We start from the raw sequence: 26,959 nt of genomic DNA, 5'->3' as shown, positions 1-26,959 counted from the left end.
ATTTTATCATGGTAATTATACTTTTTTTAATGGAAAAACCCTATCAGACACACATTATTGTTCCTAGCAGAGTATTTTTATATATCTTAATACATGTCTGGAGGGAATCTTTAAATATTGCGACAATAGTCCGGCGCAGTGGGAGTCCCGTAGCTGGGACTCCCACTGAGTAGGGAGTCCTTAAGTCTGCAGTTTTTACTTCTCTGTATTCCCACCCATGTTTTTTTGTGCACATTTACAATTTTTGTATAAAACAATATGCATTGAAAGGAAGCAGGTTTTTATGCTTGACTGTGGTGAAAAAGTTCCCTCATTGAAAAAGAGAAGATGCAGTAAAGGTTGATGGAAACAAATTTTTCAGATACACCTTAATGTTGCAGTACCTGCTTCTGCTTCTCCAGAAAAATCATTTATGTCATGCTGCCACTCACTCTTACAGGTCTGCAACCCACCACATTGTGACAGCCTTGGTTTAAAGTAGCCTAATAGCCAAGGACCTTTGTTGCATGTCAAACCCGCCCTCCTTCTCTCCCCTTGTTCCTGTCAATAAAGACAAACATGCCAAAACAAAAAAACCTTCAAGTCCAGACAGGGACCCTTGCATTTCACCCCGTCTCTACCGACATACAGTAGCAGCTGATAAAATCACCACAGACTACATGACAATCAGGTGGGAGGCAGCAATAAAATGGAGTGATATGTCATAATTGCTTTATAATATATATATATATATATATATATATATATATATATATATATATATATATATATATGTATATGTATATATATATATAACTATCAATAGTGTAATTTTGTCACATTCTTTTGTAATTATATTATGTTCTGTATGTAATAAATTGTATGTGGTAAACAGTAGTTGATAGAAACACACTGATTGATTTTATTTTGCAAAAATGTGAGAAATTACTTGCACAACCTTTTAAAGGAAATTATTTTTTCAGAGAATCATACATCACATTATTGGTTGCCTGATTATTATTATTATAATCCTCAACTGAGAATGTGATAAAACACAATAAATCAAATAACCATTCACAAGTACAGTAGAGTGATGTCAGTGTGATATGGAAATACAACCAGTAATGCATGAAAAGGAAGGCTTTATGGTGTCTCCAAATGTATTCACTGTTAGGTGTCTTTTTCTGAACAATCATAGGGTGTTCTACATTTGCATGTTCCAAACAGGCAGGGCTCCAGCGTTGGCTGTGGCCACCACACTGGAACAGATGTCACACCTGGTTTGTGTGATCTCTGTTGTGTGGGTGACCTCTTGGTCTCTAAGCAACACGCTTGTCTCATGGCTGATGGCCCCTGCAGATGCAGAAGCATGCATGTGTGTGTGTATGCAGAAAGGCTTCGGTTCCTGTGAATTAACTTGCTTGTGTTTGTGACTTGTGTACTTGCATGCATGTGCATTTGTGTCTACTTTCCTATGCACACATACAGTATATTGGTTTTCTCGACTGAGCAGAAGCAGAACAATCGAGCCTGATGACTACAGAACATGATCATATATATGAGAAACATTACACAGTGTTACAGAGCTGATATGAAATGAGTGCAGCCACTTTAGATACAAATAAAGCATCTCGGGCTTCTCCACATCCCCCTCAAACCCCTCTAGACTATGATGGTATTCCTGGTTGTCCTCTTACTGTTACTAAGAAAGCCTTGGAAATCCTTTCTCCCGGCCCTCCACCCCCAAAAGACACACACATACACATACCCACACACACAAACTGATACAACACTAATCTCCCTCTCACAGTCTCTAATGGAAAGGATTCAGCTGAGTAGCTTTGGAGGAAAAAACAAAAAAGAGAAGTGGAGTGCGAAGTGAGAGAGCGCAGAGAAGGAAGGTGGGATTTTCAGAGAGCAAGGGCACAGAGGCAAGAATAGAGAAACGAGTTTGTATGTCACAAGATCATACAGGCATGAGAGAGAAAATCCAAGGTAAGAGGGAGGGAGGAAAGGTTAAGACAGAACATGGAAAACCACAAGGAGAAAAAAAAAAAAAGCATGTCACCAGAAAAGGATTTCACACGTCACATGAAGCTGAAGACAAAAACACTTTTTGGAACTTATCCGCACCTACACAATCAGGGATTACTCCATCTATCCGCACGCAGCGTATGACAAGGCTCTGCCAGGCTGGCCCAGCAGAGATAACATACATATGGAGCATGAAACACATCTGGTGGTGCATAGAAATGATGCACATGACACAGATGTGTGTACATCCTCTGAAGTATGCTGTGAAATGAGATGTTGTAAGGCCCATGAAAGTGATTAGTGCTGCTTTGACAAATGAGCAGAAAATGGCCGTCTTCACGTATAGCATCAATGTTAAGTATGCACAATCACATTTTCCCGTACACATCTGCATGCATGCCTTTGAGAGAGACTTCAGGGCCGCCCCTTCTCTCCTCTGCTATTGTCCTACGTATGTGTGGACACAGCACTCTGTATTTAGGAATGCGTGGGATTGGAGAGAGCAGGGAAGGTCATCGGGAAAATGTAAATTAGTTGAATGAATCAGCCGATCCAAATGTAGGCTGTGCATTAAGTTATATAAAGGCCATGTTCCAACAAAAGAGGACACAGCATGGTGTGGATCTCTCTGCTTTAGGGATGATTGAGAGAGCTGATTGTGTTGTGCCAGGGGCTGACAAAATGGACTGTCATTTTTTAACACAAAAATACCAAGTTCCCCTTGTTTTAAATGACCTTTGCCTCATCTGCTGATAAAAATGAATTACCCATGACAGAGAGTAAAAGCTGAGTGTTGCACTATATTGTCATAAAGTAGCCTACATACTGCACATAGTAATCACTGCCAGTGAATTTTGTTTTATAAAGCAATACTGTATTCTCAACAGTGCTTACCGCAGGAGCTTTATACAGTATGTTAATGTAGATATGCAAGGCATTTTGGGAAATAATTCATAGCAGGTAAAATATTACAGTATGGTAATATTTTACTGCAACTTTGATATAGTAAATAAAACCTCCGCGGAGCGTCGTGGTAGCTAAATGGTTACAGTGCATGCCACATAACCACAACCTCCCTGATTCGACTCTGGCTTGGGACCCTTGTTGCTTGTCAAATTTAACGGCAAAACACGTTGTTGGTCTGTGCACTCCAGAACGTCTGATCTGATGCTCCTATCATCACAGTATCATTTGTCCATCTAAAACCATCCAAATCACTGTCGAAAAATAAATACGTTTCATGATGCGACAATCTGGTTAAGGTCTGGTTAGGCAATAAAAGGTAAGCTACTAACTTAGCTAACATTAGCTATCATTGATGGTACTGTGGCAGCATTTATAAACTTCAGTTTAATATAACTAACAAAATATAATAAAATATTTAGAGCTATCGTTATCTTACAGAATACACACCGGGCAGGGACGACAGAGGGCAAGGTATTTTTACTTATGATGAATTAGCAATAAATTGAAATATCTTGTGCTGAGAGAATATTGCAGTAAAATGTGTTGTTAGTGTCGTTAAGCAAACTTTTCTTGGGAGTCAACGTCTATAAGGGCATACAACATTATCTTAAGTAATGATTCTGTGTGTGTCTGTGTGTGGTATTCTGCCTTGCTGTCTGCAAATGTCTCTGTGTGTTTACAGGCCTGTCCATGTTTTTGCCTTGGTCTGTGTGCGGTGGTGGTCAATGTGTTATGTGCTGGGGTTCTTATTAATGAGATGTGGCCTGAGGAGTGGTCCTAATGTGTGGTCTGACACCCATTCATTCTAATATTGGACATATTGACTAGCATCAGGAGGTTTCCATGAACACAGGTTATTAATCACATGTCCCTGGTAATCATACAGGGCGCACGACATTGTGACGGACACAGAGATGAAATTGCTGTGTGCGTGTGTGTGTGTGTGTGTGTGTGTGTGTATTACAAAGCATAGTTTCTACTACCAGTGGCTCATTATCTTTCTGTCAAACACAGTCAGAGAAGGGCTCTTCTCTCTTCTTAAGAGAAGAGTAGATGAGAATAAAAGCTGAGAAATGATTTGAAATGAATACAGCGACAAGCACACACACACACACAGTGTACAAGTATTGCACTAATATTACGAGAAAAAGATAAATATAGAAATATATATATTTAATAACAGTATATTTGTATAATATATGAGTTGTGTACTGGTGACTGACTCACACACTTCACTGTGAACAGAGATTATAGACGACTTTGGGGTCTTGCAGGTTGTTCTAAAGCAATTCATTCATTTATATTTAGCTGGGCAAAACACAGGGATTAGTAAAAAGCTTTTCCAAATCAACTGAACAATACATCAAACATATCAAATGATGATGACCTTCATTAATAGATATTTCAATGGACAAAAAGGGATTTATACATTACATGAAACAATCTATAAATAGATTACAGTGTGTGATAACATGACTGTATATTGTGTAATATATAAGTGTTGACTGGAGAGCAGTTTTTTTACTGTATGGAAAAGCACTTGAGGCATTTTAAAGCATTAAATTCCACAAATCCCTGATTGATTAACAATAGATCAATTAATACATTCCTAACTAATGGCTCATGTAAATCAGTTTACCTTTAGCATTAATGGAAATCCTCAATGACTCTATAGAGCAAAAAACCAATGTCTTTGCAGGCGGTTAAACACAGCATGATTTACTCTAATGTCTGTATCAGTTGTAGATACATTACATACATGTGCTTCCACATGTACACACACACGCTCTTTATATTAGATTACAAAAATGACACATTTCTGTACAAACACATGCGACTGCATTCACTTGTCGTTTGTTGAAGGCATCTCAGGATAGGAACTAATTGTAAGTATATCTTCCTATGACACGCATGCAGATAGTGCGTGAACAATATCACCAGTAAACAACACTTACTCTTACAAGTTATTACATCAGCTGCACACACACTGGTACAAGATATGCGATTACATGGCAGCTGTTTCACTCTGAACATTCAGTACAGATTCGAACGATCTTAAGAACAGTGCTACAAAAACACAACGGTTATTCGTTGGTCTTTTTGGTCTTTTGGGTTTTTTCTTTAACCTGTGAGAAAGGCACCCATCACACATACAGATGACTTCTAAAGGGTGAGAGGTTGCTATAAATGTATACCCCGTTCCTCACATCCTTTGATCCTTACACCGTTGTTTCTATGCAGTGATCGTATTCTCTCGAAAACTTTTCATCGGCCTCACCGTTCTGGGTAAAATGACTTCAACAGCACAGGTGTATTATGTCTCTTGGTATTCTTGTGTTTGTCTGTTTCTGGCTCCCCTTCTCTTCTCTCTCACTTTTCAAAGACTCTTTACACTTGCACCGCACTCACTCACTCTTTTTCACACACACATACGCACACTCGCATACACACAGGTACCCTGCAGTACGACTAGCCCCAGGGGGTCAGAACAAAGCGTACGCAGCTAATCGAACCTGTGGTGAGAAATGAGGAAGAGCAGTGGTGAGGAAGCGGTTGCCTGGGTATGAAGGAGTTTTGGGGGTTCAGGAGGGGTATCATTTAACTGGCTTCCTGCTTCTGGGTCATCAGGACAACATGTAACATGTGGCAATACTGCACATATCTATAGAAACAAGCTTTTATATTAGTCCGCTTTTGAAAATCTATCTCTCAGCCTTGGTTAGGAGCATGTCTATGTTTTTTTTTTTGTTTGTTTGTTTTTGTGCAGTGCATATATGAAAGTGTGTAGGTTTGAATACTCACTTTATTATCCCCAAATTAAGGGCCAAAAGAAGTATACCTCACACTCAGATCTGTACGAGTTGAATGCACAAATTAGGGAGATCTAAGTATTCAGATACTTTACTGTATTGGTACTTTTACTTAAGTAATGTAAAAATACTCTGTATGTAGTTAAAGTTTGGTCCCTCTGACTGATTTATTATTATATATGACATCATTAGATTATTAATACTGAAGCATCAGTGTTAGAGCAGCATGTTATTGTTGTAGCTGCTGGAGGTGGAGCTAGTTTCAACTACTTTGTATACAGTTAGCTTTAGTCCAGTGGTTCCCAACCTAGGGGTTGGGCCCCTCCAAAGGGTCACCAGATAAATCTGAGGGGTCGTGAGATGATTAATGGGAGAGGAAAGAAGACAAAACAAAGTTCTGATACACAAATCTGTTCTCAGTTTTTGGACTTTTTCTCTAATCTTTGATTTTTGGTGAAATATTGGATCATTTGAACATTTATTGAAATGAAACCATGTGAGAAGTTCAGAGGGAAAAATCAATATTTGGTGGAGCTGTTAACAACTCATAGACATGTGAAATGTGACCCCGACTACACACTGCTTTTGCATCAAATGTTAACATTTATGTTTAAAACTGTACCTTATCCCAATATATACAATACAACAAACCACTGGTTTCATTTTTAACAATTGGTTAGATTTTAAAAGCTTGTTCCATTGTGTCAAATCTTCATTTGAACAGTAACAAAAGCTGTCAAATAAATGTAGTTGAGTAGAAAGCACAATATTTCCCTCTGAAATGTAGTAGAGTGAAAGTATAAAGTAGCATCAAATGAAAATATTCAAGTAGAGTACAAGAACCTCAAAATTGTAGGTAAGAACAGTACTTAAGTAAATGTACGTAGTTACTTTCCACCACTGTCTAGCACATAATTATCAAGAAAATACAGGATGCACCATGTGTTTATTATTGTAACCATGACGACAAAGGTCCTCTAACCTTAATGAAGTACTCATTTCAACTTAAACCATGATCTGGAGAGTATCAATCAATGGTGAAAGAGGGCAGAATTTAAATATCATGGATGTTTTAATTAAAGAAAGGCATTTATTTGAAGAAATGCAAACATTTTCAATAACGTTTCCTGACTGGCTACTGCAGATGGATGACATCTAAATAACTAGCAAATTTGCAAAGGTTGTTACACGTCAACCCCATGCAGATGAGATTACACAATAACAGCAGTAATTTATACGTAAACTCTATGTAAGAAGATTCCTCTGTACTTCAGTTCCAGGGTGTCAAACTGTGTTTGTTTATCAGAGTGTTGATAGTCAATGGGCGTCATGTTGCTCAGGAATCAATAGAAAAGGTTAAAGGGTTCAGATGATCTTTTCGCATTAAGCTGGTCTCTCATCTCGTCTGCTTTCATCTGAAAACAAACAATGGCATTATCACCAATTATGTTTGTGATTAGTGTATAAGCCCTATGTGAGCGAAGGCAAATAGGACTGATAGACAAGAAAAGATTGCGGCACAGAAAGCAAATGATGGAAAAAGAGGCAGAGAATTACAAAGAGCAGTGGTGCACTACCTTTGTTGTGGTCTGCAAAAAAAAAAAACATAGAACTGCTTCACATCATGACCCTGAAAGCAATCAGCACAATTCATCATCACCCTGACTAGCCATGTTTAACATCATCCTATTACCTCAAATGAAAACTGTATTGCATAACCTTGCACAAATGGATAATGCATTTCAATAACCTTCTGTACTTTGGATGAGACATAACTGCTTTATTTTTAAGTCTAAATAATGACCTCATCTTAAGCCAACCGGTAATGTAAAAGCATAATAGTACCTTTTGTCTCTTAAGTCCTGGCTTGAAATCCTCACATCTATTGGGTCTTGATAAGGAGTACAGCAGTACGCCGTAAGTGTGCAGATTCAGTTTGTGTACTATATGTCTGTGTTAGAGTAAGGGAAAGAAAAAGGGATTTATTACAAAGCAGAGTGGAGTGTATTTTATGTAACAGTGCGGAGTAGATCAGAGAGCAGAGCATGACCTATTTTTAGGGCTCCGTGGAGACAATGTTTCTGTTCCATGCACTGGAAACCATGACGCCGCTCTTCAATACCACTTTGCAAACCTATGGTGCATCAGAAGGTTGAACGGTAAAGGACTGACAGCTCACCCCTCTTGAAGATAGTCAGTGGTGCTGCTATTAAATTGACTCCTGGATGCGCAGTCAACCTGCCAGCACATACAGAATTCTCTGTACGACACTGTTAAAATAGTTACGCTTTGTTTGTCGTACATGATGTGTCTGATGACTGTCCTCTCAAGAAAAACAACAGGTCAGTTGTTTCAGTAAGTGCCCCACAAGTCACAAAGCTGTAGTTTACTTTGGAGCAAAGGAGGAAATCAGGTGATGTTATTGTGGGAGGAGGTCAGCGTGAATGGATGGGTCAACAAAACACTGGACTTTAGCACAGGAGATCAATGTTAGTTTTCTGTTGCCATGCCGATAACTAAAGAGATGATCATAGATTTCAGGAGATGTGAGGATGAGAAACTGCATCTTAAAATTGTTGGAAAACCAGTTGATAGTGTGAAGGAGTTTATATTTCCTGGCTAGTTAGAGAATATATTTTTTTGAGGAAGCATATTGCAAATTTGGTGTTTCATTGAAAGCTATAGTTCAGTTTTACACATCTGTTGTAGAAAGTGTGCTAACTTTCTCTATCACTGTGTGGTTTCAGTAGTCTGACTACTACAATTTATAAAGTTCCACCAAAAGGCTCTGAACATTGAGAGAGATGATTCTCACCCAGCAGCTCCCCTCTTTGAGGAAATGCCCTCTGGGAGGAAGTTCAGACAGCTCTGTTTTAACCTGAACGCTTTAAAAGAAGAGTATTCCCTGAGGCTTTTTGACTCTTGAATGGTAAACCTTTGGCATTTTAAGGGACTTTTTGTTTTTAGTTCATGGCTGTCTTTGCAATTATTTATGGTATTTTGTCAATTTCTAATGAGTTTGGGTTGTTTGACTTGTGAATCACAAACCTTCCTCACTTGGCGGTTTTTAGCTTATCTTTTGCATTTATGATACTTTGTGTATCATAAATGATAAAATAAAAATCTCTCCAACTAAACAGAAGACAAACTGTTTCTATAAAACATCATGTTGTTGATCAAACAGCTGAGCCAATTCACTCTTAGATCATGTGACAGCCAGGTGTTTCCCACCATTCCCTGAGGTCTTGCAGTCAGTGGAGAGCAACTGCAGCCACCTTCATCTTATCAGGTTATCGCTGCTACATTTACATGACATCAGAGTAAGTCGGGATCACGTCGGACAGAAATCTACTGTAATAGGAATGCTTTGACGGTGATTGCCGGTGACCAATTTTGCACCTAGCTCATCTTGAATAAGCCTAATGTAGACAAAAAGAGAGAAAGGCAGCATTATTCTATGATTCATGATTCTACTATGAACGGCAAGTAAGAAGAAGAAAATATGCAGCCACAGATGGCTGGAAGATATACAGACAGTATGATCTGTCTGTTCTGCAGCTAAGTTAATTTTTCTCATTTATTAATGCTGGAGTTCAGTGCTATGCTAACGTTAGTCTCTGGTAATGAGGTACAAAGTATTCACAAAATACTTCACCTTCATCTTACCAAGCTTATTATTAACTTACTGTATTAAATCCAAAATACATCCAAACATTTGCCTTCTTTAAAGATGAATTACAGCAAGTGCGTTCTGTACGTGGCTATTTTGTTCCATAATTACAAAAAAAGAACATTTATGAATCAATTCAGAATCGTTGAATCCAAGTTTTTTCACCTGTGTTGACTAGTGTTGGGTAGTAACGCACTTACAGTAATATTATTGCTTTTTTGAGTAACAAGTAGTGTAAGGGATTACAGTTTTAAATTCAGTAATTATATTATAATTACTAATCCCAGTAACTCTCCATTACTTTTACACTTGGGGACTGGCGTGCTCGCTGTTTTACTGTGATTAACAGAGGGGTGATATCACCGTGGACTCTGACGCTCCAGAGGAGGAGAAATGTGACTCATGGTAATTCCAGCATATGGGTGTGGAGGATTTTGAGTTGTTTAAAGGCAATTTTTGACGGAGCTGACGGCTGAGTAACGAAATTAAAGTAATGAGTAATGTAACGAGTTACTTTTGCTGCTGAGTAATAAATAAAGTAATGTAATTATGTAATAAATTTTACAATGAGTTATATGTAATCAGTAATTAATTACAATCTTCAAGTAACTTGCCCAACACTGGTGTGGACCTGGCTTCACCACACACACCGCTACCACTTCGAGCAATCTTCAGTGTATCCCCCTAACCTCCTACCACACACATACAACCTCACTTCACTCACAGTGGGATCATTAGAGCTGTTTGATGAGTAAGTGGAAAGACCAGGACCAGAAAAGTTTATCTCTCCAGGCAGAGAGCTTCCTGGCATATAGCCCAATCCCAACACTCCTTTCACCGCTTAGGCTATGTGTGTGTGTGTGTGTGTGTGTGTGTGTGTGTGTGTGTGTGTGTGTGTGTCACACACACCGAGTTTTCCAATAACTGTGGTTTCTCTCTGGAAATGACCAGACCCGTGTCTTCATAAATCCTCAGCTCATCTCTTGAGGACATGTCCTGAATGCTTGTGTTTGGGGAGATGATGTTCATTATGTGCCTCTTGTGTCTTATTTCTTACATGTATGTCATCTTAAATTGGCAGTTCTCTTCTTCTTTTAAAGGGGCCGCTGGTAACATACTATTTTTTTTCTTATTGTTCATAAATCTTATGAAAGGGCTAAAACTAACAATGGATCAATCCTACTAACCAGTACTGTCTGTGTAGCTAAAGGCTGATAGAGCTTATTCATCTGTGGCATAGAGCTCCATTGTTGTCCAGAAACTAATAAAAACACATCATTGAGCCATATGTTGCACTGGATGGATGATGTGTCTCTTTCTCATGATGAACATGTAGACTCTATTTTGAGTTTCCCATGCCATTCTTCTGCTGTTAATTCTCACTGACATGTACTTATTTGTGGCTGAAGTCTTCAACAAATGCACAATTCCTGTTTAAGTGATGTTTGCTAAACACCAGCTGCCCAGCTGTTTCAGGGAATTACTGAGCCCTATATAAACTATATTTGTGACCTGTTTTTACAAAAGTAAATCTTCAATAGGAAGATGTGAGAGACAGACTAACACATTGTTGGCCTTTCATGGGATTTGACAGCATTAAGGAAAATATAGAATAATGCCAGCCGTATGCTTACAGTATAAGTGGCTTTTTTCTCACAAATGCCCTCAACAATAAGATTTATTCATGCTATTTAGGGTTTGGGAATGTGAGTGTGTGTCTTATTCATTCTTTCTATATATACACGTTTGCCTCTCTTTTCTGTGACTCCATCTTTTTCTCTTCCTACCTCTGTCTTTTGCCACCTCTCTATCTCTCTGCCTCTATTCTTCTCCATCTATTGTTACATAAAATGTAAGTGAAGGCTTGGCTGTGTGGGCTGCCAAGTGGAGGAGTGCCTTACCACTTTCTGAACTTTCATTCACTAAGGAGTTTCCAAGTTCAGCAGCCATGCAAACCTCCTCAGCCAGCTCAGTATGTCAGAGTACAAGAGTATCAGAGTACAAGACTATTTATGAACCCACCTCCACCATCTCAGCACCCTCTGTTGCTTCAATATTATGGTCCCTCCGGAACTATAACATACACAGTTTGAAACAATGGATGCTCTGCTGTTTTTTCTTGACAGCCATGACAGCATCGTTTAGTTTCTGCATTTCTATGTGTTTGCTTTTGCTTGTTTTTATTATAGATGTATCTCATGATAACTGTCCAGTCTATAAAATGTGTCCAGTTACCAGGGAGGGCCCAAATCGATGTCTTCTAATTTCAAGCCATATATTGTTTGAGATACAGATAAAAAGCCAAAAGTATTGAATTAACAAAAGTACAGAGAGAAGCAACTTAATCGTCACGTTGGAGAGACTGCGAGTACATGCTTTTGTGGATTAATTGTTTCAGCAGATTATATGGTATTTTCCTTTCCACCGTGCCAAAGATGAGACAACGCAACTTTTTCTGAACAGCAGCATTTGCGGCCACAAGCAACAATTACAGAACAACGGTTAATTATTAGCATTAACAACAACACATTATGTAAAGTAACAGATTACAAATGAAATGACAAAATATGATGCTTGTCTTCCAAAACAACACACATAAGTGTTTTCTGATCTGACGCCGCTATCAACAGGATGACACGGTTTGTCTGTGCCATCCGAAGCTGTTAGAAATTACTGTTTCAAAAACTGTTTTCTGAACTGACACCAGTATGATTAAGGTTGGGTTAGGTTTGGACACAAAAACTACTTGTTGTTTGTTAGGGAAAGATCATGGTTTGGTAAAAACTTACTCTGTTAAGGTAAAGGAAACACTGTGATCATGGATAAAAGAAGTCCACATAGACTGTAGTTAGAAAACAGGGAATGAACAGCATAGCGTCCACCCATAGACTGTATATAAAGATGGACATAGCAAGGTGTGATGTCACGGACTGTTTTGCATTGGAGCTTCTGAATATGTAGCGCCTGGTGTTGCCTGTCACGCTCTGGAAACGCAGCCAGTGGAGCTAACGCTACTTAAGCTAAATTGTGCTAACAGGGAAGGTATTGTAGTCAAGTAACATTAAACCTAACCGCAATATTGCGACCATGGTCTTACTCAGTGCGAGTACCGGAGGTGGGGAGAGCAGCAGGTAAGTGAACTGTCAATCACAGCTGCCACTCAATGCTCACACGGCAGACGTCAAAGCTATTATAAATCTTCAAATCTTATTGATGGAGCAATAATCTTCAAAATGTAAAACACTATAACACTTCCTCCTTTGCTTCTAAATGAAAGCTAAAGGTATTTGTGTCTTGAACATAAACATACGTTGTTTTGGGGGCACTTTGTGTAAAGTCTGATTCAGAGGAGATGCAGTGACAGCGCCCCCCACATTAGTGTTCTCCAGGGTGGATTTTTTTTCTACCCGATGACAATGTCTGTACTGTAATTTGTGAGTGGATCATACACTGAACAGCATGATGAGTATTCCCAATGATGTTGAACATTACAAAGGGACAGACTCAAATTGGTAACAGTACATAACTAAAGCTATGTGGGCTTGTAGATGGGGGTGGGGTGGGGGTGGGGGGTGTTTTCTATTAAGCAGACTGGGGGTTTTATTATTTATGAATGAGATTTTATTTGCAAAAGAAAGCATATAGTATTTATCCTTTCAAAAGTCACATACTTCCATGTGTGTATGTGCATGTATTTACCTGTGTGCTCCAAAAAAAGAACACAAAACAAAAATAAACGTTTTTTGTGATAGCAGATGCACAGACATGAATAACTGATGGCTGAATGAGGGCATCAGGTTCTGGTTTTAATTTCCGTCTGTGTTGATCTTGGAGACGCTGGCCCTGGCTGGATGAAGACGAAGTGTCACTTCATAACGTGGATAAATGGGATTAGTATCAGCACTTAACAAATGAAGAACATCCTTCATACTAATCTTCCAGCTGTCAGACATGAGCGAGCCAGGGGAGACTCCTGCTCCCTCACTCCAGATCAGCTTACTACTAATGACACACCCACTCCAGCTTTCCATCCCACCGTAATGAACACAACAATAACAGCATGACTAGCCAGACATGCATTAATATAGAGAGCATGTACCTAATATGCTGACCTATTATGGACCGATTTGTTATAACTATGAATGGAAGAGCTTTAAATGAGGTAGGTATACAGATACTTGGAAAGGAAGAGTGCCTCAAGCAGCAAACTAACTTTTTCAAGAAAGTTATTCGCATGTTTTTGTGTGTGTTTCTTTAGGATTTTTTTTTTTCACTTTCAGTAACTAATTATAAGCATTTTGCTGCAGAGCAAATCAATCACGGCGTATTGTGAGTCATCACACAAATTCATGCAAAATCATTCACGGCAAAATGATGAAGCGGCAAGCATCTAACACTCCTCCTATTGTCACTTTAGGCTAATATTGTTCTCCTCCTGTCCTCTCTCTCTCTCTCTCTCTCTCTCTCTCTTTCTCTCTCAGTCTGTCTTATGACCTTCAGTAACTTGCTTCCACTACCACATCAGATTTTGTGTGTGCATTTATCCTTTGTGTGTGTTGTTACCGGTGGCTGTTTGGAGCTTTCTTCTTCTTCTTCTTCTCCACCATGCTCATGTTCTCATTCCCTTTCCATGACGCTGCCTCAGTCTGTGTCTTTGTTTTGTGTTGTGTGTTTTTTCCTTCCTATACTGAAGACAGACAGAAAGAAGCCAGTTTCTACAGTAACTGATTAGATTCAGGGCTGCTTTTGTGTTGAAGATGAGTACAAAAGTATGTAATATAAATGCTTCAATTTTGTACACTTTAAAGCAAATGATGGCGAATATAATAGTGGTCACTCAGAGGAGCCTGACTGTCTTTTGTCTAGCTCAACTGGGATGGTCACACACACACTAGGTGACAACAACCTGAATGTTTGTTGTCTCAAAACCACAACCTTTTTCATTCCAGACAAACAGGACAATGACTGCAACCCCTGACATGTGTCACAATGATGTAGCTGCTGAACAATAACAAAGAGAAGTGTCATTGATTATACTTACCACTGTAATTGTTGAAATTGTAGGTGGTGCCTTGGGTGCGCTGACAGTGTGCCTTGGCCTGTCTCTCATTAGACCAGAATGAACAGGAAACACTTGATGCATGAGTGACACTGCGCCGGCAGATGTTCCAGCAGCTGTTTTCAAATGCTCTCCTGCTTACAGAGGGATAACTGCATGTACTGTCTCCGCAGGACTGTTTGTTTCACACACATGAGCTCAGTCAAGATTCAAACAGTATTCTATATTGTCTTTTTTTCTCTCTCTCCAAATGGGTTATTAGAGAAGCTTTAAATGAATTTTGGACAAATTAAATTCTATGATATCAAATTGAGACCAGGATATTTCTTACATACGACGTGTAATAAAATTAATGAATAAAGGTATGTTGATCGATTGATTTCACTGGTACAAAAATTAAAATTGTGTAACCAAACTATAGGTGGGCTGCAGTGGAGTAGAGATCTATATCTTGGGTTGGGGGTTGTTTGGACAAAATGGTAGAGTCAAACTGTAATGACATTAAATCCTACATAAATATTGCCAATAAAAATGATAGCACTCGATATTAGACATTGTAACCAGACCCTGAGTCTCCTAGAAAAGATGTTAAAGGGGGTCAAACATCCCTCTGAGAATTTATATAACAACAAACTGGCCTCATGTCATGAACTGAGTTTTACCTGTTACAGCATAGAGTGGGTGGATTCAGCTCTGTGTGTCCTGCTGCTTTGTCACTGAGCTCTTAATGTATTTCTGCTGTTCTTTGCTGTTACAGCAACACTTCCTTCCCGGAGGGAATACACATGACAGTTTTGTACAGAACTCAACCCCTTTTGAGTCAACAAAGGAGGGACAAAAAGTGCAGACTACCAACTGCCAAAATGAAATGCACTTAAAGCACAAGTGGACGTATTATAACTCTGAATTATTTTATGCCCTTGCACAAGACCTAATACTTTGATAATTAACTAAAGCAAAAAAGTAAAAATAGGAATGTTAGAGGTATTTTATGAAGTGAAGAATTTCCATATTCCAGCTAAATACAGTAATTCACAGTTTTTATGTTTATCCATCCTGCAGTATGCAACGGGTCAGAGGGGATTAAATCTGCAATCACAGCAGTGTATTTCGACGGGAGAACCAGGCAAGTTAGAGCCCTTGGGCCTAAAAGCGAAATTAATGTATGGTATGAAAATCCCCAGCTACATCCTCATGTCCTAACATCAGCATCAAAGCTCATACTGCAGTGTCATGACAGAGACAGAGAAAGAGGGGAAGATACACAGAGAACAAACGAGCGAGCGAGTGTAGCACTCCTGCCTACGCCTCTGTCTGACAATTTAAGTGCAGATCTAGCCCGCCTGTACCACCTGCGGTAGGGCCTGTGATACAATGGAGCTTAAAACAATGAATAAATCATCTCTACTGCACTTAAAAGCACCCCTTTTGTCCTTCAAACCATTCACACACTTTCTGTTATTGCTGTTTAATGTGAGAGAGCAGAGGGAAGAGAGATCCAGCAGATGGGAAAAGTTAGTAGCGGTTGTAGCTCTTGTACCTTTTCCCCCCAAATTATGCTTGAAATGACAGGTAATTGGGCATATCTCAGAAACATATCAGAGGCCAGACCTTGTTCTGGCTGGGACAAAGGGTTGATTTCCTGTTTTGTTGAGCCTGCAGCCGCTTAGGTTTTTCACATCTTCTCTAAACACAACAATATCATTAGATAGGACATTTGTCTCTTATGAATGATGGAACTGTGTCTGTGAATGTCGGACAGAAAGATTCATATAGATATATAAATATATATTTATATATATATATAAACACACAATAGGAAAGAGCCTTTGTGTCCTTCAAAAGAAAGGACATGAGGCAGTTAGAGGCAAGGAGACAGAGTCCACTTTCACCCCTTCATGCCCTTCGTAATAGTCCGTAATTGTTTTACACGCTGAGCTCTGATGTCCTGCGGGCGTCTCCGGGAATGAGATGGATTTTTATTTCCATTTTCAGTTCTATGTGGATGAGTCCTGTCCTGCACTACTAATAAGCAGATCCGCCACACTTTAAGGATTGGCTTAATTACTGATTCTTGGCTGACCTTGCTGTCTGAACTTTGCTTTAGAGCATCAGTTGTGGCTCATCAATTTCTATGTTAATGAACACCAGAGGCGATAGGGAGGGACCGGAGGGGGGTTCAGTTGTTTTCATACAAAGTTGATGTTCTAAGAAGGAGTTACAGTATGTGATTAAAAGACTGTTATGTAACCTTGTGTTAAAAGAGAGAGAAATAGAAGACACAAGATGACAAAAGTCCTCAAATGCTTTACATTATTATGTTACAAACTTGTACAAATGCCAAGTGCCAAATGGAGACTTGAATATTAGGTCCAAATAAGTCTTTACTTGTCCCATAGTAACTAATCCTAACTCTAACCTTTTTTTTATCTGTCATACTTTGGTATTCATTTGTCCACCCCATAAAACCCCTTTGTAAAAAGAGGTGGTCAAAGTGAACTCTAGTGTCCACTGTTTCATATTTTACTTGGAAAAAAAAAAGAATGCAAACATGTGACCATTTTGTATCATGGTGGTATAATAACCTCAGGAAGTGGATGCATCAGTGTTTGTCTACATCAAGAACCTCTTGAGGTCAAAGCTCAAGTATCTCGAGTAGGAAAATTATCTGTTGACTTTTCATATAAAAACATAGTTTCACATAAAGACGGAATGTCTTGAATTTAACCTCACTTGATGAAACTATTCCCTTCATTTGTAGAATTTTTCAAACTTACATTTGCATCCTTGAGTTACATATTTCATTTCTATTTTTCTTTTAGATTTGTTGAAAGGAAGGCATGCTCTAAAAATGGACCAATAGGTATATAACCATGGTTTGAATTTTTTCATAAATCCCACAGCACATATGTACACACACGCCCCAGATAATACAAGAGAGGGTGAGGATAGAGCATGTACATATGACACTTTACATTGCTGCACCTGTGGGATTCACACACCCCCACCTCTTTCTTTATCTTTTCTTCCCCCTTTATCTCCGTCTCTCTCTTTCTACCTTTCCCTGTATTCCTTTGGATGGAAAAAAAAAACGCTGATCCCGCTCCAGTCCTCTGATTAAAAGGAAAAGCCTCAAGTGGGAATCATGAGGAATGCTCCCGTGACAGCTCTGGATGCAGGCTTTGGATTGGCTGCTTGATGTATAATTCAGGTTAGATGGGAGACCTTAATGAGACTGGCTAATGATGTTGACAAGTGTCTCAGCATTGATGAAAAATAGTTAACGCTTGCACACTGACTCCAACTCGCAAATCCATTTAGATAGACTACATTTTAACACCAACTGGATCTCTGTCAAGGTCAAAACGTTTAAAGATTTTTACCATAACCATATACCATCAAACTCTACCCGCTGTAACACCAAGAGGTTTGAACCAAGAAGATGAAATGAGACATTTTTTTGCACATTTATTTGTGGTTTAGCTCCTCATTGATAGTTTTCAACATCAAAATGTTGTTAATCCAAATCAGTTTGTGGTTTAAAGTCAGTGTGCATGCATTACTTTTTGTCATCAGTGCAGTTTTCCATCAGACTTGCATCTACAGTATGTGTGATACGTGTACTGTACCATTACGCTCCTTCAAAGCGTCTCAGCTTTCTCACCACAGGCTCACAAATCCATTTTTACAGCAGAGCTTTCAGAGTGCTACTCACTGAGTTATTTCCTACTCTCTCTTCCTCACTGTTTTGAAGATATTCTGCTTTTCACTGTTTTTTTTTTTTTTTTTAACTTCTTGTGATCATTTCTGTGGGTTTGAGATGGTTTGTTGGTGAGCTGCAGAGGGAGGAAATCTAGTTCCCTGCTGAAATATTTAGCAGTGCTCAGCATGCGGAAAGAATCCAAGCTATGAACATTACTTCAGCTTCTCACAAACCCTCAGCACAAAGTAAAATAACAAGGCAGTGGAGAAAAAAAAACTTGGACTAATACAATGATTATTCAAGTAAGTTCCCGTTACAAAACAACCTCAGTCATGAGAACAATCAGGGAGTGAGAGGCTGATGTTAAAGAGGAAAAGTGCTATGAAATGTAATTTTATGTCCAAATATACTGGAACCCCTAGCAGAAGGAAAGATTAATTTATTTTTTGGCATTGAGCATTTTAAAGATATTACATTTAAATATAAAAAATATAGGCCATATCCCAAGGCGTTCTCACAACAGTACCACAATAGCTGTTAAATGTTGAGTGTTTCCAGACTGTCAACATGCAGCAGTAGGTGGTACATTCTTGTAAAAGCTCAGACAAACAAGTTGTTTTAAATCTACCACCCCTGTGTCTCCTTGTTCTTCTTCACCTTCTCCTCTCTCTTCTGCATTTTAAAGTGAAACTCACATTTGATTTCTCTCTTACATGCTATGTCACTCTCACAATCGCAGACGGCTGTATTGGACAGTCCAGCTTGAAGGTCACGGCGCTGTGATATCAAAAGATGCCACTCTGATCAGGAAAGCGGTGTGCCAGTTGCTAAGGGAGGTGATCACAACAGCCGGGGGATGAAACCAGCTAGGGGATGAATCAGTCAAATCATTCAAATAATCAAGAACAAGATATCCCCAGTATTTTTCAAGGCCACAGAGTAACATGTTGGCAGTATCAACTGTTGAGAGAGGAAACCAGTCATGAAGGGAAGGTTTTTTGAAAACTGAATTAGCATTTTGGAAAGTAAACCTCTGAGACTGATAACAATAGACTCATTCATATGTGCAGGTTTCATTTCAATTGTGCGCACTTGCTGTCGGTGGTTTTGTGCTGGCACAGATGTGCATACCAGATGAGCAGGGGAAATGGCATTATCTCTACAATTACAGGAAGGTCACGACCTGCTGTCGCGGCACCCGCTTGGCATCCGCTTGGAAACTGCTTGGCACCCGCAACCTGCAGATTCCATAAACCTGCAATTAGGCAATGGGCATGTATCAGTCAGCACACTCTGTGAAACATCTGCTTGTCTGTGTGCCTGTATGTGTGTGTGTGTGTCTGTGTGTGTGTGTGTCAGTAAAAGAGATTAAAAGGGAGACAGACAAATGACAGATAAAGGAAACAGACTGATGAGAGGCAGAGATTACTTTCGTTAGTCTGACATGCAAAATGATTAGCTATGTTCTATTTGTCCAAAATTAAGGAACATTGAACTGAAGAACTAGCTTACTTTAATGGGAAAATATGATCATGCCCCATCACTAGTGGATCCCTCACTGGCTTCCCACCATCGAATTTTAGTGTCTTTCAATTCATGGTTTTGGTTTTACGGCTAAAACTTTTCCTACATTCCTCTCAGGAGTTTGTGAGGACCAAAACAGAACAAAAGTGAGTGAATATTGGATTTAGATTAGTTGGGTGGCAGAACTATAACTCCAAATGAAGGCTATTGTTGTTCTTTGTCTGCTGGATGAGTAAGAAGGCAACTGTTTGCTAACATATTTGCTATGATAACGTCATAAGGTGATAATATGTGTTTATATTTTCCTGCGTTGCACCAAAGTGGCCCAAACAATCAGTTATAGCGGGTTTACTGTCCAAATCTAAATGAACAGTTCTTCATAGATAAACTGGAGATTTAGATAATGCTTAGGCACCCTCATCATATGCATGAATCCACTTTTCATTTCATTCACTATGCAATAGTGGATTTGAATGTACTGAGTTTTGTATAATTTGACCAAAAATAATTGCACCCTTTGTGGTGTGAAAATTAAGTCTTCAACAGCGTAGATCAAAACTTCAAAAATGTTCAAGAAGGAAGGAGAAGACTGAAGACTTTCATGTTAGGAGCAGCTTGTCTTTGTGCGGTCTAATATTGTGTTACCCTCATGTTTCACGCCTTGGTACATCTGTTGTGTCCCAATGAGAATTCACATTAATTTCCTTAGTTTCAATTTGTACCAAGGAATTAATTGTTTCTTTATCTGATTGCATTCTAATGCAAAGTCTATTTCTGTCTGTGCGGGAAAGTGGGACATGATGCTTATTCAAGATATTGCTTTTTAAAGTGAAGTTGGTCCCTTTTTTTTTTTTTTTTAAAGAGCTTTTATATAGAGCTGTTACTGTACAAAGAAGCTGCGAACGAAGTCAAAGAAGCTGCTGTTCAGAGCTATTTAGTGGAGCAGCAGCAGGGAAAAAAAGAAGTGTGGGAGTAAGATGTGATGGGGTCCTGTGATCTCTCAGCAGTTTCTATGGCATCACTCATGCACCATTTATCTACTGAATAATCAGCAGGCAGCAATGAGTGAGTGAGTGAGTGAGTGAGTGAGTGAGTGAGTTTTTTAAAGAGAATGAGGAGGAGGATTTATGTCATATCGGTCAGGCTTTATGTTTTCTGCACGATCTACAACTATCAGGTACCTACTCATACTCGGAAAGGAAAAACTGTGGAGGCAGATACGTCTGTGACGAGTTTCCTGAGCCCTGGGCAAGTGCGATTATACAAGACAGCCCTCTCTGTTCCCTCTAGTTCACAGATGCCACAGATCCTGATGGGATTTGATAAAAAGAGAGGTGTATATCCTCACACTGACACACAAACACACAGGTGTGTCTGGTTTGCTCTCACGCTACCGTTAGACTCATGGAGATATTCATTTATTTTCTGTTCCTTTCTGTTCCTTTTGTTTTTTTGCAAAATCATCGCCACCATTGCTGTTGTCTGTAAGTAATTTACTGCTGCTGGATAATATGTAAATCTGCAGACTCTTCTTAATTGCGATGACCTTTAATTAAAAAGGGTTGATGTGTTCTTAGCAGCTTTCTTGGACTGAAGTTTATTCAAAAATGAACATAGTCAACACAACAACAACACAGAACCATATATCTAACAAAATGCCATCAGGGCTTAAGCAAAACTAAAAAAAAAGTCTAAATCAAAAAGCTACAGTGGGGCATGTGGGTGCAGTAGCTGCTTTAGATGAATGAATGATGACTTTTATCAGCTGTTACATATCTGCTCTTCCAGCAAAACTGTTTATTTGTAATATGTGAGGTGCAAAAGAGAGGTGATGGCTCTGACATGATGGAGGATCACACCCCGGATTTTAGTGTATGTGAGCAATTAAATCACATCTGCCCATAGCTGTTTGAAAGCTGGCACAGGTGAATGGGTGCTCACAGCACTGTTAAATAATTAAATGTATTGTGTTGTTCTATTTGTCGACATTTCCTTTTATGGTGATTCTGTTGTAGCCCGACATATTTAGAAAGGAGGTTAGAAGAGTTACTGATATCAACAGCATAGACATCATACAGTATAGAAGACATACAGAAGCAAATGAATCACTTACAAGAGTGAGAGGATACTATATGCTTTAAAAAAATCTGTAAATATGCCTACATGTATTTGAGTTTTAATGTATAACTGAGATAAATTACTGAGTGGTGAATTTCAAGCACTGACAAGAAATAGAGGTTTTTAAATCGACTTATTACTCTCTGTGATAAAAACTGTTCCAATATACTCAGCTTAGTTTTTGTTTGGTTTGGTCTTGTCCTGATTTATGTTCAAATCCCCAAATTAATCCTTTACCTTGGTTTTGGATTTTCTATTATTGAAAAGCAATTTTTATTCAAACACATTGTTAACCTAAAAGCCTCAAACAGAAAAAACGCACATGATAGGAAGACATGGAGTACAGTGTTCATATCTCGTGTGTGTTTTTGTGATTTCAGCTGAGTTAACACATTTTGTCAGACAGAAATTACTTGAATTATGTACTTCATACTAAGCCATGAGTTGAGATTCATGAAAGAACTGAATCATTCATTATATTTTTCATGTTGTAATTAGACTCCAGCTCAGGTTGAAGGCGGGTGCTATGAAAGGAATCGTGTCTTGTCACCAAACTCCCAATAAGAATGATAAAGATGTAATTTGTCCAACAGGTGCAACAAAACCAACGGGAGAGTTTGCGAGATGTCTATCAAGCACAGTCTGTACATGCACACATAGCTCTGAGAGGAAGTCTAATTACCCAACATATTTACCTGTGTGAGTTTATGTCACACTCTTGTTATGTCGGATGGATGGGAGGGAACAAGTGTTCACATCATCTGACAACTCAGGAAGGTTGTACGATAACTGAGTTGATCATATGAGGGTTTAAAACTGTGCATTGACAAAATTACATTATATCCACTAAATTTTGGTTTAATTACACTGAATGATGGACTTTGGCTGATGTGAGGCATCCATGTTTGCTTGGTTTTATGGCATTTCTTTATTATAAAATGCCAAGTTGGATATATCTGAGCTTTCAGAAAAATCCCAGTTTCCCAGTCGTGATTACGACTTGGAGGTTGACATGTATGCTATTTACAAGTCGTTAACTCGTAATTAAGGTAACTTCAATAGGACATGAGATTTTTGTACTAGTTTGGACTGTTTTCTCCACCACACAAACCTGCACAACTACTCATAACATAACATACCAGGGTTGGAGGCACTTTACTGTAATCTTCCAGATAAATCAAAGTGCAATGTAAATCTTAAATTCACCTCACACAAAATGGGTTAGTAGATCTGCCAGTGACGGAATAGAAAACACATCAGAAAAGAAGTAAAAGTATCATACTTTCAGAGTTTTGAAAACCTTCCAAACTGACTGAATTAAATGTGTATTTTATTTCTGCATACATGAATAGGCTACATGAGAGATCTCACCAACCTTACCTGAGCCTCCCTCTCTCTTTAAAGAAAGCAGCAGCAGGTTCTGGGAGTGATTATAGTGGACAGCAGGTAACCTAATAGGTTCCTATTAACCCATATTTCATCTATCTGCAATGCCTACATTCATGTGTTGGACTTCTAGCAGGATTTAATACCAGCACATTAAAATTGCTTCAAATGTAGCTTGTTCTTGTGTTTTTTAAATATCTCTGGCCATAGAAAACCAGCACAATGTAAGACAATCGGGATCAGAGGTGGTCCTATTTTGTCTTGTTTAAAGAATCCACTTTCACTTTGATAGACACCATAAACATTTGTTGACAGAATACTTTCATCACTGGCTGACTGCATAATTCAAAAATTCAACTTGCTTGACTTCCATGTTGCTCATCTCTCCACCATGTTTTCCCCTCTGTGCCACAACTACATACATGTTGATCTCTGAATGATTCCATTTAATTTGAGGGTTTTTTTTCTCAGCTCAGTATCCTGAACTCTATTTGCTCATTTTTAATGGCAGCAATAAAACAATTTAAAGTTGGATTTTAAAAAGCAAAAAAAACCCCAAACAAAAACATATCGTACATGTATTGCACTGAATCATTTGTGGGAACATTTAACATAAACGAGACTTTGATTCCAGACTTTATTCCAAGCTCTTATGTAAGGCTGAGACATCAGCAGTATGCGGGATTATAGGCTAAGTGGTGGTTCAATGTTAAGACTAGTCCCTCTGTCATTTTCTGTTACTCTCTCTCTCTCTCTCTCTCTCTCCCTCTGTCTCTCTCTCTCTCTTTCTCTCTCTCTCTCTGTCTCATCCTTACCCCTCTTCACTCGCTTCTGACAAGTGAGGACCCCTTTTTTTTGCACATCCCGTTCTGTTCAGCGTTCAAGCGCTGAGTTGAATTATACCTGTCTGCTGGAATGTCTTTTCCCCTCATCCATTTCACTGTTTAATCGATGAAAATGACTGAGTGCAGGTGCAGTCGCGGCGTGTGTTAGAGCCAGCAGGGGACGGTGTGTGGTGCACTAGGACCGGGGAGAGATACTTCTCGTCGTGTGCATTGCAACTACAGAGCGGAGCTGTGGAGGAAACCCCCCATCGGATCTGACCATTTTATCCATACATTTCTTTTTCCCATCTCCACCGCGGCGCGGCTGAGTGGGGATCACACCAAACCAGTGAGTCTAGGATGGTCAAGCACCCAGGAGAGGATTAGTAATTGAGCACGATTTGCGTAAAAAGTCAGGTGTCAGATTTTTTGGGGGGAAGGGGGGGTGATCATTTGGCAGCTTCGCCCCCACTCGTTTTGCTTTACATTTTTTATTGGTTGTAGTAGTATTTTTTTCTACCCATCATCCGTTTTATTTCAAGCGCGCAAAGTCACATCTGCGTAGGAGAGCGCTTGGCGCACTTCTTCCCCAAAGGACAGAGACAAGATCTCCATTATTCTGTTTGGATTTAAACCGGACGATTGGCTGAATGGGTGACCTCGCTGAAACACAGACTATCACTGGCTTCCACCCATTTTATGGAAACGTGTTCTCTTTATTGACCCGGAGTTGTGATGTCCAAAGCCTTCCCCACTGACTGACAAACGGCGTCGTACCATTTTGGAATCGAATTGAAGGTAGGCCAGTTTTCCCCTTGGCTTGCCGACATAACACGGTTCTTTTTCAGACCATTTGATAAAGTTCGCAGACCTCAATTTAACTGGTTCTTCGATTAGTGCGGCAATGAATTGATCGCCTGTGACTCTGGGTTTCTGTCGGACAGTTGCAGCAGTTATTCTAGAAAAATTACGGCTGTAGGAGATGTAATATTCATCAGTTTAAAAAGGCTCTGAGCCAGTCAAAGGCTTCAAGGCGGAGAAGTTCAGCACCTGCCACTGTTGCAGCAAAGAAATTCGGTCGAATATGGGATTATATAGGCTACAAAGATTCAGGGATGCAGTAGATAAATAATTAAAGTTATGGTATGTGTCGCAGTGTGAGAGGGAATCAATGTTTGTGCTTTTTGGTCTGAGTGAGCCTATTTTGTATATTTGGCTCACGAAATGTTTGCTCATGAGCTTAATGATGGAGATGCCGGAGAAGCCCTCTGCAGTGCAGTCTCACACACCGGCCCGCCGGGCTCACTGGAGCTCACTAAGGAGAGGATTTAGATAAAGGTGTAAACGAAGCGGCAGCTTTCCCTCAAGGCAGTCTACCAGTAAGCCTTATTATATTCACAATCCTGTCTTTATACGAAGGATATAGGCGGCTGGATGTACTGAGGCAACGATTTAACAATGAAATAAACTTAAGTTTTTTAATGGTTGCGCCACAAAAAACAACTTCTCTCTCTCTCTCTCTCTCTCTCTCTCTCTCTCTCTCTCTCTCTCTCTCTCTCTCTCTCTCTCTCTCTCTCTGTGCGTGTGTGTGTGTGTGTGTCTCACGTGCACACACACACTCACAGTGATTGGGTTTCAGATGATTGTGTGCGTCATTGTAGGTGCAGAGTCTATATTCGAGAAACACGAAGATGCCAAAACTCGCGCACACGCTGTCATTTTTTTTTTTGTTTGTTTTAATTGTTGCCCCGACTAAGCTAATCTGTGTCATCACGACCATTTAACTGTGCTTCAGCAGTGTGCATCCTAACAGGCTCGGGTTTCTTGCCATGTCGGCCTATACTGTATGAGTTTCCCATGTGGACAAACAGCGCGGTCCCCTTGGGTGGAACGGTGCGAATACCGACGCATGACGCAGGAATCTGAGTGATGATTGATGATGATCCCGTTTCTGACTGAGAGTGAGCCCGGGTCAGATCCACTTTGAGCCTTATAGACAACCCTTTTGTCAGCCGTATTTCTTGTTGTTTTTTTTTTTGTTGTTTTTTTACGTTGTGTTTGCTGCAAGTCGTTTTGAAGCCAGATAGTTGGTGATCTGTAAGGCTCATCTTGAACATGTGCAGTAAGTGAGCGCATGGTTGTGTCCAGGTAGGCTCTCTCTCTCTTTTTCTCTGTCACACACACACACACACACACACACACACACACACACACACACACACACACACACACACACACACACACACACGGGAGGCTATTTAGGTTAAACATACACTCACGCAATGCTGTCTAGCTGGTTGCTCGTTTTGATAAGACACCGAGGCCGCGCCTGTACACCGTTAATGAGAGCAGACAGTGTTTTTTAGTTAGTCAGGTGACCTATATCTATCTGGCAGTGACGACGCGCCAGTGGCCAGCTGGAGGTGAGCCACATCTCTAGTTCACGTTGTGAACTAAGAGAAAAGTCATGAAAGAGCATGCTTCCGTGTCACTCTGGATTTTCGGTGTAACTTTTATGAGGGCCTCGCGTTAATGAATTCGTAAAGTCACTTCTGTCTGATGTTCCACAGCGCGGCAGATAAAACTGGCAGGCCGTCGCTGCCTGCCGGGAAGATGACAGGAACTGTCCGTGGTGCTGAAACAGAAAGCTCCTTTGTTCGACTCGGGGGTGATTTTTTTCTGAGTTGAAATGTTGCGTGACTTCGGTTTCCCATCATGTCCCGTCATGTCTGGCTGCAGTTACATTTTATGTTTAAATATTTGAGCAGCTATGCATGTATGTCATTCTGAAGGTGTCTCGTGTAAACACATGGGATTAGTGTGTATTCAAAAAAAATTACAGTCATGTATTCTTTGTAATGTAATTATCATTTCATTGTAATAGAC

General features: G+C 39.6%; 1 protein-coding gene and 1 long non-coding RNA gene across 6 annotated transcripts in view; one reads left to right on the top strand and one right to left on the bottom strand.

The window, feature by feature from the left end:
- Positions 1-26,959, top strand: part of il1rapl1a (interleukin 1 receptor accessory protein-like 1a) — a 279,430-nt gene that overhangs the window by 90,093 nt on the left and 162,378 nt on the right. The window contains exon 1 of one of the 5 annotated variants that reach the window (XM_067603962.1): positions 23,940-24,871. The exons of the other annotated variants lie outside the window; for them this stretch is intronic. The gene's annotated coding sequence lies outside the window, so the exon portion shown is untranslated. Of the gene's footprint in view, positions 1-23,939; positions 24,872-26,959 lie in introns of those variants that run through there. 5 annotated transcript variants of the gene reach the window in all.
- Positions 6,719-8,861, bottom strand: LOC137192131 (uncharacterized). The gene is made up of 3 exons (XR_010930521.1): positions 7,969-8,861; positions 7,635-7,740; positions 6,719-7,419 (listed from the first exon to the last, which is right to left on the bottom strand). It is a non-coding gene; the product is annotated as an uncharacterized lncRNA (long non-coding RNA).

The sequence above is a fragment of the Thunnus thynnus genome, chromosome 11 (assembly GCF_963924715.1).
Source record: "Thunnus thynnus chromosome 11, fThuThy2.1, whole genome shotgun sequence".
Taxonomy (NCBI): Eukaryota; Metazoa; Chordata; class Actinopteri; order Scombriformes; family Scombridae; genus Thunnus; species Thunnus thynnus.
This window is presented reverse-complemented; position numbering and strand designations above follow the sequence as displayed.